At 37.0% G+C, this 16,235-nt stretch overlaps 1 protein-coding gene across 1 annotated transcript in view; it reads left to right on the forward strand.

Moving 5' to 3' along the window:
• Positions 1 to 2,161: 2,161 nt before the first annotated feature.
• LOC5566111 (feline leukemia virus subgroup C receptor-related protein 2) overlaps positions 2,162 to 16,235 on the forward strand; it is a 242,488-nt gene continuing 228,414 nt past the window's right edge. The window contains exon 1 of the mRNA XM_001650432.2: positions 2,162 to 2,906. The gene's annotated coding sequence lies outside the window, so the exon portion shown is untranslated. The remainder of the gene's footprint in view (positions 2,907 to 16,235) is intronic.

Here is a 16,235-nt window from a genome sequence, read left to right on the forward strand (position 1 = left end):
TTTTATGCATGAGTTGGGGTAATCAATTTTAATGCATAGAGTGCATTCATTTGTTGTTTTATAACATATTATATACGTTAAACTAATTCTATTAACGTAGCGATTACAATCCCGTCAAATTCTGTATACATGCCCCGGATCCATAACACAAATTAAAGTTTTAGTAGATGATGTTTTTTTCTGGATTGTCTTTTATAATTACTTGAGAGATTTTTTCATGAATAATACATCTTTATAGACTTTCCCAGGAAAAACATCCAAAGGCACTTCTAGAGATACATGTACAATTTCTGCCAAGTTTTTCAGCAGAAAATCCACCATCTCCAGGAGCTTCCTAAACCATTCCTTTCATAATACGTAGTGGAAAAGCACTAATTTTCGACCTGCGATAAATCTGGGCCAATTTTCGGATTTTCATACACAGTAGGCCAAAACCGTATGAAAGGGTCGAAAATAGGTCGAAAAATGGTGCTCTTCGCCTAGTTGTCTTGGAATAGGTTCCACTTCTAGTACTTAATTGTTCCTTCAGATCTCAGAACCTACGACAGCAAATATAAAAAAAAAGTTGCATGTGTATTGCCCAACACTAACCATATACAGCATTTAAACACATCTACTTATCCAAATTTAATCGTAAAAAATCATAGAAGTCTGAATTTTGGAGAACGATAAACAAGTAACAACTTCATTTGAATGAAAACAACAAAGGAAGCTGAGATTCATAAGAAAACTCAAAAGGAAGATGAAAGAAATTTATTCGCTCATTCGTTTTCATCGAAGCCTACTTTCATCCTACGTCTACTTGTCCTATTTGCATATAAAAGCGAAAAAACACTAAATCACCATAATACCAGGCGCCCATAGCCCTTTCAGTTCCGTTTATACCGGAAGAGAGCCTCGAGCTATGTCGTCCCTAAATGTCGTACGACACTTTCCTCCGATTTCCATTGTTTCAAACATCGTCTGCTTCAGTATACTTATTGGCTCTGCCGCCAAACGAAGCGCCGAAGGTTGCAACAAGCGCACCGCATAAAAGTTTGTTTGATGTGCTCCGCTTCTGTCAGCGCATAAAGTAGACAGCGACATAAATAAAGAAGACAAAAGTGTAAAAATAGCATAGCAGCATATATATGCTAGATATCCTTGCAACATGTTTTGCCGCTGCTGTGTTCAATAAACAGACGAGATTAAATCGCAGCGGCGCATAAGAGCGAAGGAGAAGCGATATCGTAACTAGTCGGAAGTCGACGGCACACACATTCGGATTCCCATAGTAGACTCACAGGCGACGTGGACGAGACGATATCATCTAAAACGCGAGCGGCGTTAGGTTATTCTTGGAAAGCACGTGATTCTGAGAGATGCTGGTCACGCAAAAAAAAAGGGAACAAAAGCACTCCTTTTATTCGGGAGCCATGCCGAACATAAACAGAGTTGAGGTGGGCTAATGGATCGGGGATAAGACGGAAATGGTGGCGGTAGAGTCGGCAATGAAGAAGATGCTGTTGCCGTTGCCTGGGAGATAGCTGCGAAGTGGAGACGACTGACAGCTTCGCAAGAGATGCTGGCCAGTGCGCATGGTCTCAAATTACAAGCGAACCATCATCGACCATGTGATCGGCATTGTTATAAATTATTGTGATTTTTTGTTAAAAAGTGTATTTATGGGAAGTTGTTCTTAACAAAAGTATTCAAAAAAGGAAAAGAATCTATTTTTTAATTCTCATAAGCCAAAGTAATTCGCTCATGTTTTGAGCGAGTCATTTGAATGCGTAATCAGAGACCCGGAACGCTGCCCACATTGAAGTTTTGCTCTTTCGTGATTGCCATGCTTTTAGGTAGCTATCAGAGTTGGCGAGCGAATGCATCTCGTGTAGTATAATTTAGGGGGAATCAATTTCGCCGAGTTTGTCAGCCAGCATGTCGTCAGTACGAAGAACGAAAGTTGATACCTTTCACACACATGTTATTCAACAGTGCATGGAGCGTCGGCAGTTAGTCAAAATGATAGATCCCTGATGCCAATAGACAGAGAATCTTCTGTTCCTGGTGTCATCCTGGATCGAGAGATAACGTTGGTCGCGAGAATGAGTGTGTAATAGATGCTGCTCTCGCGCCATGGATTCTGTCGACCTAATCTGGTAGCACTGCTGGTGATAAGGGCGATCCGAAGTCCGTACATTCGTTCGTGTACCTTGCTTGGGTTTGGACGCGTTTTTGCACGTGTACGTGGTTCTTGGTGGAATCGGTCCTTGTCAGTGGATACAGCATCCGACCAGGGATATTCCCAGCGCTAGAACCAGTCGGGCGTCATTCGCGTTCCAATCGTCAGTCGAGTTGCACGTGTTTTTCCGCCGCTTGGTGCTCGGTACGTCTACCTTTGCTTTGCTGTGGCGTGATTGTTACTAGAAGTGTGTTCCAGACATCGGACGACGCGTTTCCAGCAATCAAAGTGAGCCTTGTTTTGCCTAACAAGTGTGAGGTGTGTGGGAGTGATTTGTTGAAGTACGCCTGCTAGGCAGTGTATACTTGGATGGCAACATTTTAAAGGTGTCGTTAATTTACAAATTGCTTGAGATTTGCCTCAATTTAATCGTATCGCTCTGATAAGGCGAGTAGATTTCCGCCGTTAGACGAAAGGATTGTGTTTGTGTGAACCGCAAGTTTATTGACAGTTGATTGCAGTTTGAGTGATTATTTTGAGAAGCCTACTTTGTGAGACCGAGAGCGATACTGGATTTGTTACGATAACTAGTCGGCTGATAACGGCGGAGAAACGGCTCAACAGCTGTGTAAATCAATAGCACTGGAATGGTTTTATGAGTGACATGAACGGCCTATAGCTAATATTCAGTGATTACGTTACCAAACGTCGCCCGAGGTGGACTGAGCGGGAATCCCAAAAAGTAAGTTTAGCCGCTTCTGTGATTCTTAATGAACAATGCGAAATTCCGCTCGTGTATCAACCGGTTCTTTTTGCAATGTTTCTCTTTACGACAAATACCAAGCTGCAATCAGCGGCTCGTCTAGGGTGCTTGTCGCATTATCGTAGACAAAACTGGCTTGATGCTCCGTGACGACACACTCGGTTTGCCGGTTTAAGTCTTTTGTTTTTAATTGTACACTTGTGAAGAATGCGGGGCTTAGCGGGACGCTGAGATAGTTTTGTTAGAATTAATGAGCAGGTGACTATATATTAATGATGTGATATGTCTCAAATTGGAACCTGTTAATAATAGTAACCATAGTTATTACATTGTGCGTATGAAATGCAAATTCGCAAATGCGAGAGCATTAAATGCGGGGATTTCTTCCAGAAACAATACGCTTATTGCACTTTAATGAGCGAAAGAAGATATTAATGTTGATTGTAACATTGCTTTGGGCAGAATACTGCTCTGACTGCTTCTGACGAGTTTGTGTATATAAGAAGCAAAGGATATTGAGCAGGGAAGTCGAAAAAACTGGAGTAAGCGAAATTGTCATTTTGTACGAGACGTTCTATGGCGTTTTCAATAGCCTACTATTAAGTAATAACTCTTCAATTAAAATATTTAGTAGAAATGCCCTTGTGCAAAATTGTTCAAATTGATAAAACAAATCTTGATTTGTTTTGGGTGAAACTGATTATATCCGTCATAGGTATATACAAACGGCATTTTTTAAGAAATTGGGAGATTTTCAACAACTCAGAAGTTTATGTTCTCAACATTGCCAATTAGATGCTGAGTATAATTGTTATATCTGAGCTGCGGTGCAAATTTCAAGTCAATTGCAGTACACTAAGGTTACTAGAGGCGGAGAAACTTGAGCATTTTGTATGAGAAGCGACAAATGCGTAGGATAAGAAATCTTCGAGCTGTCTAATGGAATACCTATAAATCTATAATCTATAGTGCTATACAATTTAAAACAAATTAGTGCTATACAATTTCTATCCAACTAAAAGCTACTGGCAGATACACGTATATTAACCTCATTGCACATTGGACCGAATCGACAATTTAGCCGGAAAAAAGTCTTTTCTCTGTTCTCGTCGATTTTAGACGTTTGATGTGTTCAGAGAAGTTATTCGTAATTGAGTTTTGCATCTTTTAAGAAAATAGTTGAATAGGGTGGCCCATATTTAAGTTAAAATTTTGACTAAAACTTTTTTGTTTGATGAATTTTGTGGCTGCGGTCTTCTGCAAACTTTTAGAAAATGTTATTTTGAACAACTTTGTCGAAGACACTTTTGATCTAACTCTTCATTTGAGCTAAGTAAATTGATTTTGAAAGTTTTAACTCAGGGTGGACCCAAAAAATCAGTTATTTTGATCTAACTTTTTTATTTTCAGTTTCACGTGAATGTGGTCTTCAGAAGAGTTGCAGAGCAAGTAAAGATGCACATTTTTGCTGAACATCGCAAGTTTGTAATTCTTGTGATTTTGAAGTTATAAGCAAATTTAATGCCCATAACTCATGGAGTTGGTTCGATAAAATTTTTCTTTTAGTGGCAATCGAAAGGCCATACGATAGGCAACTTTTGCTGCAAAAACTGTGAGAACGTAATTTTTTAAATTGAGAAAATTCACTTCAAAAATACACTTAAAAACTATAAATTTGCTTGTAACTCACAAGATTTCAAAGTTAACGGCGTGCTGTCTTTAGCAAAGTTGTAGAATTTAACTAGATCTACAACTTTTACATACACCACTTTTTAGAGAAATGTGAAACAAAATATGAAGAAATGATGATACGATGCAGATGTGGGTCACCTAATATTTATTACCATAAATCATTAAGAATGCCATGAAGAAGCCATGGTAATCAAAAAGTGTGCAATTTTGGAAAATTATGTATAGAATGAAAGTACAATTATATTGCTACTACTTGAATAATTTTGTATGAAATAATAGCAAAATGTATTATAAAGATCTATTTTTTTTATTTCACATTTCTCCATAAGGTTTGATATGAAAAAGTTGTAGATCTGGCTAAAACCTACAACTTTGCTGAAGACAGCTCGCCGTTAACTTTGAAATCTTGTGAGTTACAAGCAAATTTAGAGTTTTTTAAGTGTATTTTTGAAGTGAATTTTCTCAATTTACAAAAATTACGTTCTCACGGTTTTTGCAGCAAAAGTTGCCTATCGTATGGTCTTTCGATTGCCACTAAGAGAAAAATTGTATCGAACCAACTCCATGAGTTATGGGCATCTAAAGATTTCATAGTTTTTCACTTAAATTTGCTTATAACTTCAAAATCACAAGAATTACAAACTTGCGATGTTTAGCAAAAATGTGTATTTTCACTTCCTCTACAACACTTCTGAAGACCACATTCACGTGAAACTGAAAATAAAAGAGTTAGATCAAAATAACTGATTTTTTGGGTCCACTCTGAGTTAAAACTTTCAAAATCAATTTACTTAGCTCAAATGAAGAGTTAGATCAAAAGTGTCTTCGACAAAGTTGTTCAAAATAACATTTTCTAAAAGTTTGCAGAAGACCGCAGCCACAAATTTCATCAAACAAAAAAGTTAAAGTCAAAATTTTAACTTAAATAAGGGCCACCCTATTCAACTATTTTCTTAAAAGATGCAAAACTCAATTACGAATAACTTCTCTGAAGACATCAAACGTCTAAGATCGACGAGAACAGAGAAAAGACTTTTTTCCGGCTAAATTGTCGATTCGGTCCAATGTGCATTGTTAAATACTAGATTTGACCTGTCAATCTTGTCTAAATGTGTTTTCAATATGATATTTATTAGATTTGAAATCGGAAATCTTCTTCTCCTTTCTGGAGTCACTTCCCAACTGAGGCAGAGCCTGCTTCTCAGCTAAGTATTCTTATTTGTATTAACTATGAGCTTTATTTGCCGATTGACCATTGCATATGTGTATATCGTGTGGCAGATATGAAGATACTCTATGCCTTGGAAAGTCCAGATAATTTCCTGTGCGACTAGCAGGGTTTGAACCCATGACCCTCAGCTCAATCTTGTTGAACAGCTGCGCGTTTGCCGCTATGGCTATCTGAGCCTTAAACCTGACTCACTCCGTGTTCTCACAATTCACGATATTTACCTAGTTTTGTTATAAAAAGGTGTGAATGCTACAGATTCCTTCAAGTCGAATTTTGTACATGACACTGAAGACGTCCTTACAGTTAAGGTCGAGCTACGCGTACCTGTCAAAGGATACCAATTCTAGTTGAGACTAATGGTATACTTAGTACTTAATTTAGTTTTAATTTACTTATATATTAAATTTAATAAATAGTTACATAAATGCTAGGTATAAAATAAATGAAAAGTACTGCAAAAACTAAATCTACATAGTGAAGTAGACTTTTGTTAAAACTTGTTGTTGATTCATATCAAGATTTGGATGAAATGATTCTGCATACCTTTTGCATGTAAGCGCATTCACTGTTACTTTTCCATTACGATCCAATCCAATCAATGATTATGAGAACTGAGTTGTTTTTAATTTTAAAATGTTGAGCTGCAAAGTTGTCATGGCAACCAAAACAAATGACGGGATTCTTAGTCTTGAAAATTTACTGACAAAATTCAATCAACTAGGGTAAATCGCCAATTGAACGGTCAAAATGCTCGCTAATTGTTGAACACGCCATATGGACTTTTCAACATGCGGCGACGTTTTTAGCCGTTCAACATTAGGCCACTTGCCCTTGCTCTTGAGATATTCTCGATTAATTTATGATTGATTCTTGACCTTTCCAGCTTTCTACGCTAGCTATAGAACTACAAGGGGTGATTTGATTTTGGCATTTGTTGCCTACGGATTTTATAGTTTGATCAAAGTAGGCTCTAATTTAAGATTTTTAAGATAACCATTACAAACAATATGTTCTACGATCATTATGTGATGACATTTTAAAGGGTTCGTCCATTATCCCTAACAACCCAGTTATAGTTTAACATAAATCCGATAAATCCGGTCTCAAATCTCTTGGCGATAATGATTTGTACAAACTGGGACTATTTTCGTAATCGAAGTCAGAAATTTCCATATAATGCTAAACGCCTAGAGGTATGCAATGCCTTATTTGCTCTTAGTAATTTATTTAGTATTGTTCGAAATATATGTCAGGCTACCATTTACCATGCATTTTAGAAAAAAAGTGCACTAAAATACCACTACAAAGCGTGGAATTAAACCATGATTTAGGGAAAAATCTAAAAATAAAAAGATGTGTTTACAAATGTCATGTTAAGGTCGCCTCGAACCATGCTGTGGGACCATTTACCGTGCACGCTAGTCCACCATTTACTGTGCGTCCAATTTTAGTCGTGATTTAATTTCGTTTCTTGAAGAAACGTTGTTGGTGGAGTAGTTATGTTGCTAGTAGTGTGTCCACTCATTTTCAACGGTATTCGAATCTTAATTTATAATAAAAGCCATAGACATGAGCATGAGCATGAGCATGATTGACCGCCCGTAGATGCTACTCCATTATTGCAAGAACAGCTGGACTTACACAAGGAACCAACAGACGCTACTCGGAATCAGTAGCATCCTCAATGTGTAACTACTGGTGTTCTCATCATCATAATAAACAATAACGGCGCCGGCTACGTACGAATGCAGGTCAATTTGGGATGGGAGGGAAATGTTGACGTGTTACTTGCTTTATGGAAGTCGAGGAGTCCTCTACACTTCCACAAGTAAACACTGGGAGTTTAAATATAGAGGAGAGATTCGTTTTGGTAAACGATAAATATATAATTTGAAATGAATGCGCCTAACCGGATTCGCGATATTACTCGATAAACGCATTATACGTCACTCGCCCCCATAGGAGCAAACGACAAGATCAAAGGATCAAACACTACTAACGCGTTTCGCGATCCGCGACACTGCACTGTGAGCGATCAGGTGGCCAATATTCGAAAAAATGATTTGTTCTAATAGGTTTTTCTTGTACATAATTCCATAGTAAACACTTCTATAAAGATATTCTTGGAATATAAGAGCAAGATCTTTTATAGTTCAATTGATATAGTATGTCAAAGTTAGACTTTTGAAGAAAAATCAAAAATTCAGTGTAAACACAAGGTACATATTGAATACAATATACTGCATAATTGGTATATTTTATACAGATATTTACAACACTCATTTCAATAAAAGCAACCATTCCATATTCGCTTAAAACTTGTTGATATTATGAAAAATGATTATCTAACGTTAAAATAAAAAATGTGATTCTTTAGCGTTTTTACTAACAGAAAATCTCATTATTGACCAGAATTCACATGATTTTGGCTACATAAACTTAATTTTTTAAAATGCATTGTGACAAGAGCTACTTTATTTCATCAGTTTTATCTTATTTTTTCTAGCAAAACAATAATTTGTGAAAATTGTAGGATTATTTTGTATAAATCCGTATATGTGCACGGTAAATGGAGGCCGCACAGCGACTGGTGTCTTGATGGTACTTGCACAGACAAACAGACGTCACACTCTCATCATTGCATTGAGTACCTTTTTAACGGTTGATTCAAAAATATGGTAGGTGGCCAATCCACCACCTACAGCGCTCGCATCGTTTTTGTTCGCGTTTGACGTTTACACACTACCGCCATCTGTTGGCCTGTCAGCATTGGGCGTACATGTCCTCGTGACTATGATTTTGATGGAGATTTGTTCTAAGTGTTACGTATGGTTGTCTGTGGTTCTTGTTTATATTCCAAAATCGTTTGTTTTATGTTGAATTCAATGTCTTAACGTGAATATCAATCGACATGTTTTACAAAATAAAATTGTATACCGATTCATACAGACTTATAATGATGTTTGTCATGCATGTTTGAACTTAAAACACATTTGTAGGCAAATTTGTTTATAAATTCTATATTATAAACTAAATCTAATCCACGTTCTCTATTAACATTCCCTAAACAAATTTCAAAGTTTTTAGTTCATTCAAAATGAATCGGTAAACAATCTTTCACCTGCAATCAATAACTGAAATACCAGTACTTGTTTTAAAAACATAAAATAAAAATCATCAAAACAAAATGCAGAAATACTATCAAAGTTACCCCATAGGTGCTGCAAAAGGTACCCAAGTTTGACAGATCGAAATACACTTTTCATTACCTTATGTGCGATAAAATTTTGAGCAAGTTAACAAGGGATAGATTCAATTCCAATTAAAACGTATTATGTAATTTGTTTATTTATTTATTTATTTAACAAAAATTTGGAAGAGGGAAAAACCCCTTTGAGTGGTTTCTATAGAAATTTCTCTCAAAGAGGCACAAAACCTCTTCAACTTTTCCAAAACGTTATAATATGAACAGTGCCGTAGCGTGCGATTGGCCAGGTTGGCACCCGCCAAGAGCGCCAGGCTTCAGGGGGCGCCAAAAAGCGTGACGCACTTTAGATTTTTTTTAGATATGTACATATTTAGTAATGGCGTTTCTGGAGTCACAGTGTCTAGAAAAACAATCATAGATATCAACAAATAGCGATAGAGGGCAAATGTTGCGTCAAAAACACAGTTCCATCATTCCTCTTTTATACATTTTTGGCTCTATCCATAAACATAGTAGATTTAAACGACTTTAACAAAAAAAAAAAAAAATTGGAATCATCTGGATGATTCGCCAATAGAGAATTCCTGAGATACGGACTCTTAATAACTCCCAATAAAAACAAATATCATAAAGTAATACTAGGCGGGTTTTAGGCAGGAGTTTAAGCCTCCTGCCAGATTTTCATAGAATCTTAAAGACAATTTTGATTTGATACTGAGCAAAATTATCCTAGAAACCAAATGTCCTTTATGCCGAATGGCGTTATGCCAAATTATCTTATGATACACGGCTTTATGCCAAATGCCCTAGACCCGTGAAAAAATGGTATAGGATAGGTTTGTAACAAAAGATATATTTTTGCTACTAAATACTTTTTTTTTCTCCGAACTGACTGATAAATGTTTGAATTCGTACAGAACTTTTCGAGACATTCATTTCATTAGTTTTCTTTTTTAAATTTTTTAAAAAATCTTCTCTAGTTTTTTTGAGTAATTACCGTAATCCGGGGTAACATTGATCATTTTTTTGAATGTTTCTTAAATATTTGGTTCGAAAATGCAATAGTTGCAAATTTTATATTTTTAAAACAAGTACTGCCACCCATAGCTCGTGACTATGTACTTTATTTTGTTTTTTGAAAGGTTTAAGCAAGTTAATAAAAATGATTAAGGTGATTTTTTTGTTTTGCTAATATGGGGTAACATTGATCACCTATGTAAACAACGTTCGGTAATATTGAAAATGTCGTTACCTACTAAAATCATGGCCCCTGAAGCCGAATATGAAGGGCAAATGCTTACAAGTCATTTACTTTTTAAGTTTATTTTAAAATTAAAAACATCTCGAATCACGGAATACGCCTAAAGGTAGGCAATTTCCTAAGGGAAAGTTACATTCTTAACAGTAATTCGGTAATGTTACCTAATTGAACATTGCTTTGAAAGTTTTGACAACGGAATCGTTTTCGGCGATGCCGTTTTTAGTAAGAACCGCATTTTTCTCGCTCATATAATTTACAGAACTTATGTGAGACATGAATGTTTGGTAGTGTCATCCTTAACCATTGAAATCTTTGTTTCGAAAAGTCGCCAAATTTACGCTTAAGGTAAACGCATTTTTCGCAAAAATCTTCACTTTTATCAGCTGATGAATATAAGAAAGTGAAGCGCCATTCATGATTTGGAAATGTTCCATCAATAAATGATAATGTGAACTTTTTATGAGATGGGTCATTCCGATCAATGTTACCCCGCTGATCAATGATACCCCGGATTACGGTATCAACCTATTTACACAAATTCATTGCGTAAACTTAAAACTTTCGATGAAGACGGACCTGGTGTAGTGGTTAGAACACATGCCTCTCACGCCGAGGACCTGGGATCGAATACCAACCCTGAGATAGTCACTTATGACAAAAAGGACAGGTAATGGTGTGGACTTCCTTCGGAAGGGAAGTAAAGCCGTTGATCCCAAGATGAACTAGCTCAGGGCTCAGAATATCGTTAATAAAGATCAAAAATATTAAACTTCTACATGTTAATTCATTGCGCTACTTTGACGAAAATTCTTTAAATTTATTCTTGTATGATGTATGTATGATGGCAAAAATATTCGACAAACTCTTGATTGTTATAGGACTTGATCTAGCACTTTTTTGAATATATTCTACAATTGACATTCGTTTTAAAGCCAACAGAATATGACTAAGAAAAAGCATAACCAAAATTTATTAAACATTTCCTTCGAAATATTGGACAAAGGTATTTAAAAACTTATGAAGAAATAAATGAATAAACAATATCCACAAATATCTTTTCAGGAGTATGCATTTCATTGAAACTATAATAAAAGCACCTAAATGACGTGACGCCAAGTGGGCAATGAATCCAGTAGTTTCTTTCTAAACATTAATTTTATTTGGAATTTTTTAAAAATCTTCAAAAACCTCTGGTTATTTGGACAATTTTCCTCTAAAAGAGATATAACAAATTTAATATGTCTTCTTGTAGAGCCTTACCAAAGCAAGCTAATGTATAAGTATTACTTGAGCTATATCTTATTATTTTTAGAGAATTTCAATGAACAATATTATCAGGAAACGCGCTTGAATTTTGAAAAAAAAATCCTTCAAAATTTGCAGGAACTTTACGTAAACCTACGGAAAAAAAGAACTTTAAACAAAGGGCGCTGAAATCACAGTTCGCCAAGGGCGCCATGAGGCCACGCTACGGCTCTGAATATGAACATATAATTTGTAGGCACCAACGAAAAATATGTTATGTAATCTTGAATTTTGAACAAGAACTTTTGAACTGTCCATGTTAGAGAACCTAAATGAAGAGATGTTATACCTTGGCCATTTAGGTAGATGATTGAAGAGAACAAAGATTCCAGGCCTTTCATCTGTAAGTTCACTTAAGTGAGGCTTTCGAATAGACATTAAATGGAGGGAACAACTATTCTACGCCATGTAGTGAGTCAAATGAAGGAAACAAAGGTTCCAGGCCATTCGACTTAGCCAATTAAGTAAAACAAATTCGGAAGGGAAATAAGAACTCTGTGATTAATAAAACATAGTGATGTATAAACCAAAGATTTGATACATGATTTCGTAAAGCTTAAAGAGATGGTCTGAAAAAAAAACAATATTGTTGAAGAACAGAAAAAAATGTTCAACATTACAGTGGACAAGCAAAAAATCGATGGTTTAAAAATTTCTGACTCTAACGAAATTTGAAGAACATGAACAGAAGAATTTTTGAAAACCGCAGACTATTTCTAACAAAATTGTTTCTCAGATTGTTTCAGAATTTCATGTAAAAAAGGAATCAAATAGGATGAGAAATTTAGTAGGCATTTAATTGGCATATAAATCAAAGGTGCTCAATAAAGGGTTTAATGAAAGATAATCACTCTTTTCCTAGCTATCAACTATAATGAAAGCTTTCCCACAGGTTGCTACAAACTGATTATGAGGTATTGAGGAAACCTTTCTTTTAACGACAACAGTCTGAGGAAGAAGGTGCGGAGCGCAGTAGGCTTTGCCGCGAGTGGTCTTGTTTTGAATTGCTCCTCACGTTTTTTTCCGCGCCATGTGCGATAGAATTTTTCGATGATTCCGTTGGTGGTTCGGACGGTGCTACGCCACCCCGAAAGTTTTTTTTTTCAGCCATTCAGACTGTGGTGTTTTGAAGTTGCAGTTTATGTTCTCTTCCGCCATTTCGGAAGACTAGTATTTGACCGGCGTTCAAGTTCACGGCGCACTTTTCCAGAAACTTGCAGGTGCATTTGGTAAGTTTGTTCCTAAATGATTACATACGCTGTGAAGAACGGATTCCTAGTAGAAGTGTTCTTCATTTTATTGATTTGCACGTTTCCGGATCGCGTAATGTTTTATAGGTTTTATCGGATTTTGTATTGTGGATTTACGTCTCTTTTTTTATTCGGACTAATCCGATGACCCTGAAGGGATCGGTTCTGAATGTTACTGTTTTCTGAGCAGAAAATCACAACCTTCTTCGAAATGTAATCAACTAAACTGTTAATGAAACATTTGTTCCCGTTTTTGAATGCTGGTTAGATTCGGCTGGTGAAACCGCTGGTGTAGTTTTTGAAGAAAATGTGTCTAGAAAAAATGTAGTGGAAATGAAACGGTTTATTCTGCACGAGTTCTGCTGGGCAGTGTCGGGCTGAGGGCTTGATCGAATGGTACTCGCTGGTGGTGACCAATCGATCAGGTTTTCAGCTAGACCCACTGTCTGATTCTCTAGATTTGTGCTCATGAGTATTTGAGTTTTGGCTTCGTGTCATCTTTACCAGAAAAATTGTTTTTATTGCGTCGTCGCTCCGCTAGACTTTTTTTTTCTCGTCTTGGTTTAGTTCGTACGCGCGCACGAGTGCAATCGAGCTCAAGTTTTCGCGTCGCCAAAGTGATATATTGCTATAGTGCAATGAGCATGTTGATTAAAGTAATTACAGCAGCTCAATCAAGAATGATTGATCAATTTGGTGAGCTCGTTTCATGCTTTTATTTTAAATTTACAATGTACTATGAAACGTTTTTTTTTACCATGACAACGGAGGGAATGTTATATTAAAATATGAACAGTTCGTCACTGTAAGTGTCGACATAGAAACTTGGACATCAACATTAAAATCCCACACCTTTTCTCTTACCTCTTTTTTATTACAAAAATAACCTTTGAATGGTTCGACGCTAATAGTGTCGACTATCCGTATGTTCACGTTGTCTTCAGAGTACTGATAGGTGCATTTTTGGACTGAAGTTGCATGAATCGCATCACTTACCACGGTGAATCCTGATCATGCAGCTATGATCCCTCCCCACTAACAAAACTCCTTCCCGTGACAGCCATTAAGATGCAGAGGTGATCACGGTCTCTAGTAACAATGGATGTCACACTAATATTCCATTCCTTCCCCGATGACCGTAAGAACGTGGCCGGCGCCGTTATTGACTTTTTGATGTTTGAAGTTCTCAAAGATGTACATTGAAGATTGAAAGCTACTCCCAAGCTACATCTCTTGGTTCCTTGTGCAACTTCGATTATTCTGGTCAATCACGGAGTAGCAACTAAGAATTGTACGATCATCAATGCTTATGCTTATGCTTTTTTGAATGCCGGCATTCGAATGACTAAATTATTAACACCTAACCACAAATTTTCTGGGTCCATCGCCAGCTTTTCAGGCGACCTGTACTTATTCCTCTCTTTACCCTCACCTCCGCAGCACTTATGAGGACGTCGTTGAGTCGGTGATTTCTCATTAAGTAAGTGCTGCATCCAAATTTGCTTCCCCAATCCCAAGTTACGGTAAATATGGGCATGGCCTGGAATAGCAATATTCATGCTTTTGGTAGTGTTGTTTAAGATTGGACCAAGGTTTACTCCCCATCCTTGTTTCTGAAAGCGGTCTGGATGAGATTATCAAAAGACACATGAATATTGCTAGTATCCAATCTACGAAGTATGCCGTAACTATGCTAACGCTAACGCTAACAGTCTAAGGAGGTCATTGCAAGAATTAAAACTGTTCACACGAATCGTAACTGTGTGGTATAAGCTAACTGCATTGCTCAGTGTAACAGTGTAACACTGTTACCCTAGATTCAGTCAGAAAGTTGCGTTACCAAAGTCGACATGGTTATGTCGACCTCGCACGATGACAACTCATATCCGGGCAGGACCAAGCAAGGCATCATTCTTTCGTCACTTTTCTTTCGTAGCGACAACGAGGTAAGACGCGCTCTTTTTCGGGAATAATTCACCACCGGCCGACTGATTGGTTCCTCATTTACGCGGAAATTCACATTGGCGATCCTGCCAGTCGTTTACACTTCATATTTTTACTAAATACCTGGAAATAATTGTTTTAGGAAACATAATTGTAATAGATTTTGAAACAAAAAAAAGAGGAATCAATCAGAAGCAGGTAAATTACATTAACCTCAATCGTAATTTTCAATTGCAAAAAGCTTGGCTATTACGGTTTAGTATGGATAAGTGCGTCAGTGATAAATCCAATGTTCAAACTAACAGCAATGCAAATTTTCTAAAAAATTTAAAGATATTTGCATGAAAGGGTAACAAGAGTTTTAAAAAAGACATTGTAAGTGCTGCAGTACGACCACAGTTCTCAGTGCCATAGTGTCGTTCAATGGTACAAACTTCAGTGGCACAGTAAGACCACAGTTTTCGACGTAATTCCAAGTGGCACAGTAAGACCACAGGGACGCCTGGCAAAAGAATCGTTAAGTGGCACAGTAAGACCACAATAATCAGTAAATGAAGGCACCGTAGTGGCACAGTAAGACCACAATATGTGATAGATCTTATTGCCCCTTAAAGCACGAATCGATGTCTCTGATGTCTTTTATATCGATTACATTCTAATGAAGTGGCATAGTAAGACCACAATGGTTGTACAACGTATAAATCTTTTTTCTTCAAAAGAACGTATTATATGTGAGACAAGTGGCACAGTAAGACCACAGTATTAAGGAAAACGAGGCAGTAGCTTGGGTGGTAAAGTAAGTCTGCAGTACATTTTGACCATTGTCCGAATAAATTAAAACTCTTGTTCCCGAAATTTATGAATATCAAGAACGACATGTTTTTTAGTCTCATACAAGATTATTATCTTATATATGTTGCGATAAAAATGTTTGACCAACCAACAAAAAATGTTCAATGTTTTTATTCCGAATGAATCGTGTATTGCAGATTGTTAGCAACGAGGTACGTAATAAACCAACAAGATGGAAAGTAATGGAAAATATGTCCGGGCCCCCGCCGTTTATGATAGTGGTGATGAAGACCGTTACCTGGAAGTTAGTGATACGTCCGTTGACAATAACGGTTCAAACGATTCTTCAAGTTCACTGTGCGACGATGACGACGGAACTGGTAGCCCAAGTGTTCAATCTCACTTCGCAAACGGCATCAACCGAACCGAAACGGTGAATTCTTCGCAAGCCGGTACCAGAACCAATCGAAATAACAACACGAAAAAAGCCGGTACCAGTACCAATCCAAATACCAACGAATCCACTCTCGAACTCACCAATGAACGTCTTCAGCGTATGGAAAATGTGTTGGCGGACATCACGAAAGCGCTGGATGTTTTGCAAGCGCCAATGACTCCGATAAAA

This window comes from Aedes aegypti, chromosome 2 (assembly GCF_002204515.2).
Source record: "Aedes aegypti strain LVP_AGWG chromosome 2, AaegL5.0 Primary Assembly, whole genome shotgun sequence".
NCBI lineage: Eukaryota > Metazoa > Arthropoda > Insecta > Diptera > Culicidae > Aedes > Aedes aegypti.